This window comes from Nicotiana tabacum, chromosome 1 (genome assembly GCF_000715075.1).
Source record: "Nicotiana tabacum cultivar K326 chromosome 1, ASM71507v2, whole genome shotgun sequence".
NCBI classification, from domain to species: Eukaryota; Viridiplantae; Streptophyta; class Magnoliopsida; order Solanales; family Solanaceae; genus Nicotiana; species Nicotiana tabacum.
Window position 1 is genome coordinate 208,525,646 of NC_134080.1, and position 4,699 is coordinate 208,530,344.

The following is a 4,699-nucleotide window of genomic DNA, read 5'->3' on the forward strand; positions in this document are numbered from 1 at the left end:
TAAAAAAAAATCATTAATATTCATATATATAAAAAACACTTCGATGAAGAAGTTTTAAAGGTTGCGTTTGCTAACCGGCGAATTTGTTTTTTTTTTAAAAAAAGACCAAAGGCTGCTGTTCTTGCAAAAAACAGCCTTCTGGCATCCTTTTGGGGACATTCGGCATATTTTGGACAAGAGTGACAACGCCTTACTTATGACAACACAATGAAATTTATGTACCCACATTTTAATTATTTATTTATTTTTTATTTTTATTTTTTTAAATAGTTGGGCCCGATGTGGGTTGCCTACGTATCTCATATCCGGTGAGAATCAAACTTACGTAGTTCGTAATAATAAAACTATTTTTAAAAGAAACACAAAATTTCCTTCTTTTGTTTTTTCAAAATTTCGAAAGAATTTCAAAATATTTTGGAAATTGTTTTTTTTTCCCCGAAAAATAGCCAATTTTCTTTCTCGGTCCTCACCTTGATTTTCCTTTTCTAACTTTTCCTATAAGTTGGTCAACATGCAAATCCAAAACAAATGAATGCACAAGTAAGATGCATCAGGATGGTCTTTTCATTTCACGGTACACCTGTCCTAGACAGACTCAACCCCTGTGTTGAGTCCCCGAAGTCAAATGCACATGATGCAAACAAACGTTCCTACTAGGGATCCGTCATGAAACTGAGTTATTCTAAGTGTAAAACCTGGGGTATACTGTTCTAGACCTAGCTTACCCAAGCGGACAGCTTGAGCCGAAGTGGGGGCAACGTACCGGGAGCACGAAAGTCTACCCGGCCTAATTACTTGGCCCAACTTCATTCTATTTGGTATGACTTCTAACAGAAAGGTGGGCCACACGCACGTGTGCACCATAAATTCAGAAGACTCAGAAAGAAGAAGGGTTTTGCAACAGTTTATATATACAGGTGAGATAATATCAAAGCGGTAAAAAGCAAAATTTCGCACATTAAGCACAAACATATGAACAAAACTAGATAAAAAATAAAGCCAAATATAACAATTATTCTAAGCTCAAATTCTTGAACCCTGAACCAGAGATTCTGGGTTCATTCCCCAGCAGAGTCGCCAGAGCTGTCACACCTCCTTTTTACACACTTGAGGGGTATAAGGGAGTTTTTCCAATTTAAGGACAATCGAAATGGGATTTATTTTATTTAAAATTCAGAGTCGCCACTTAGGATAATTTATGGTGTCCCAAGTCACCGGTTTAAATCACGAATCGAGGAACGGTTGACTCTGTATTACAATCCGCGAACACAGAAATCCGGGTAAGGAATTCTGTTATCCTGGGAGAAGGTGTTAGGCATTCCCGAGTTCCGTGGTTCTAGCACGGTCGCTCAACTGTTATATCCCTTAATTGTTTGATTTAGAACAATTCGAACCCATGTGCATTTATCCTTTACCGCTTTTTATTAAGAAAATCATCTTGAAACGGGTCATGCGTACGTGTACCCATTTGTTTGGCGCGTCAAAATCATATGACGCGAACGTTTCTACAATTAATAACATTTTATTATTAAAATTTTTTTTTGGCCAAAGTTACGCGTGCCTAAAACAAACTACGAACATTTGTCATTTTTATATGATTTAATGGTAGGCGGCGCACCTCGGACTATATGAGCTAATTTAATTTAATAACCTCCAAAAACCCATTTTTTATTGAGAAGATTTCTTCGAAGTTGCGCGAACGCATACTCCGAATTGTTTTTAGAATTGTGATCATGTCACGCGAACGTGTCCACGACTATGATAATTCATTAAACGTGCCTAAAACAAATTACGATAATTGGTTATTTGTTGTCTTTAAATCATAAGAAATTAGTAGAGGGCCATGCATTTGTAATTTTGTTTGGCACATTATATCTCGATTTGTTCTAAATTCTATACTTAATTAGGAGAGCCATAACTTTTTATGTTAAGTGTGGAACACCTCAATTTATTAATGAGCATGACTAATTGATTAAAAGACGTAAGAGGATTTTTTGCCTATTTTTGTGCTAATGTTTAAGCTAAAATTTAAATGTCAACAGACTAGTAATAGGCGATCCATGTTTGATTACGAAAAGGCCCAGGCTAATTATAGGCCCAACGACCAACCTGCCGATTACTACATGACCAGCGAAATAAGCAGTTGGGCTTGACGTGAGCCCAGATGAAAATGCCATCGCTGAAAGGAGTTTTGGCATAACTGGGCCAAAGAATGCAACCCAGTTTCATGATCCAGTGCCAATGTTTGAGGCAAATTACATCATTCAAGAAAATCTGAGTTTGAACCAATTCTGGTAATCCTTGACTCAAATGCAAAGCATACTTTAACGTTAGTGTATCTTCTAAAATGAATATGCAATTCCTAGTAAAAATTATTTCAACAAAACTCAACAAACGATCTCCCTATCTTGCCAAAATAGAACATTCCATGCCCAAATAACAACAGGCCTATCATCAATCGTTACTGAAATTGAAATACTGAATGAATCTTCCCTAGAATGTCATTATCTTTCACACAAATAACCTAGCTATCAAATACATCCAATTCTTACTTCAATTTCCATCAGAATACCTGGACGGACCTCGAAACATATGTATATGTTTGGCAATATGGTTTTAACAAGAAATTTTGACTCTATACTCAGTCGAAAGCCCTTTTGAAATGCAAGAAAATCATACACAAACAAAAGCAGAACTAAATGACAGTTTGACATAATTGGATCAACACATATTATATTAAGTCCAAATAAATAGTCCTGAATCAACTACATTCAGACAAGGTCCAAATCCATCACTTAAAACAAATGTAATATCAAGGAAAGGAGTATGCAAAATAAGCTAGACTAGGCAAATATGAAATAAATAAAGAAAGATGGCAGAATCAAACAGTAATCAACACTAATGTTTAATCATTTTAACTTCAACTTAGTTTACAGATCTTTACACAGAGGCTCAGTCAGGCATCATTTTCAGTCACAGTTCAAAAGAGTACCTGGAATTCGAAATAAACAACATAGTAAATGAGGAGGCAGCAGTAGAACAGTAGCAAGAAGCAGTGTTTTAGCAGCAGAGACAACCAAGAAAATCAGCTTTACCCCAAGAAATAAAATGCAATACTCAACACAGCACGACCAGAACTTCAAACCAAGATTTTACAAACTAAAATTCCATTTATTCTAAACCCAGATGAACCAGAAAGTGTTTCAGAAATCGAAAACTTCAGAAGTCAAAGACAAGCTCAATGGAACCGTAGTAGTTTTTTTAGTAGTTTCAGTTTTTCCTCACTTCTCATTCCTCTATGTATCCAAATCTCCTCTTCGAATGTTCTCTCTACATTCAATTCCAGTATTTTTAGAATGTTTTCTTGTCTATTTCTTAAGCTCTATCCCTCTTAGAATCTCTTCTTCTTCTTCTGATTTTTAGCTCCCTTAAATGGGCATTCAATTAGTGCATTTTCCACTACCAATTCAACTTTTCATTTCTTTAATCCTCCACTCCATTGTCCACTCAATTATCCTACTCACTTATTTAATCCATTAGTGCAATCCTAACCCTACTATCCATTAGAAACTTCTTAAGTAGGTAAACACTTGAATTATTTATATTAATCAGTTCTCATTGACATAATTAGACAAGAGGTTAATACCAAACTTATTGAACTAATCCTAACTATTCTGACTAAGTGACTAAGCGAAATACGATTTCAAGGTCTACTGATATCCCAACTATACGAAACAAATCAACGAAACCAATCCTAAAGAAACAAACAGTGAACAGAATAATTTACCAGAGTACTGATCGAATTTGAAATTGGCCAGAAAAGAAAAAGAGATGAGGAAGACGAACATCATACTAACACTAATGTAGATAAACGAAGACTAAGAAAGAACTCACCGAACAGGCTCGAGCTTGTGTTTGTCTTTGATATTGTGACTCATCCCAAACTGATGCTAATCATTTGTTCTTTTTCAAGAACAAATGAACAACATCGGTTTTGTAGTGAGTCGATCTCCTAATCACAAAAACTAGAGGCTTGGATCGATGCATGTCATCAGGCTCAACGGAAACTGATTTTGAACTTTTAGGTTCGAATCTTAGATTTAAAATTCGACGAGTTCCGGTCAGATTCGAAGGAAACCGTTGATGGATTTGGTATGAGGGAGTCATGGGGGTTGTGTGGTGTTAATTTGGGGTCGATTGGGTAGGCTAGGGTTCGGAGATTTTGGGACCGGACAGCTTCGATTGAAGATTCGAGAAGTACTAGGGTGATTCGAGGGAAATGAGTCATGGATTTGGAAAGAGGGGCTCGGGGTGGTTCTGGGGTGTAAATTTGGGAGTGATTGGAGCCGGTGCCGCCACTGGAAGGCGGTGGGGAATGGTGGCGGCTGGTCTCTAGTGTTTGGGTGAGGAAGATGAGCGATGAGCTGGGGGGGTTATGAGGGGGTTGGGGTCTGTTTGGACAAATATATACTGGGGTGAAATTGGATCCAGGCCGTTCGATCAAACGAGATCAACGGCTTGGATCATCTGATTAATTGGAACGACGTCGTTTGAGTGATTTAAATACCGGATCGATCTTAGATGAAATGGGTCGGGGTCGGGTAATGGGTAAAGCTTTGGGCCGTTCGATCAAATGAAATTGACAGCCCTGATCAAAACGTGTCCAAATGACGTCGTTTTGGTTCTGGTAGGGGTGGAC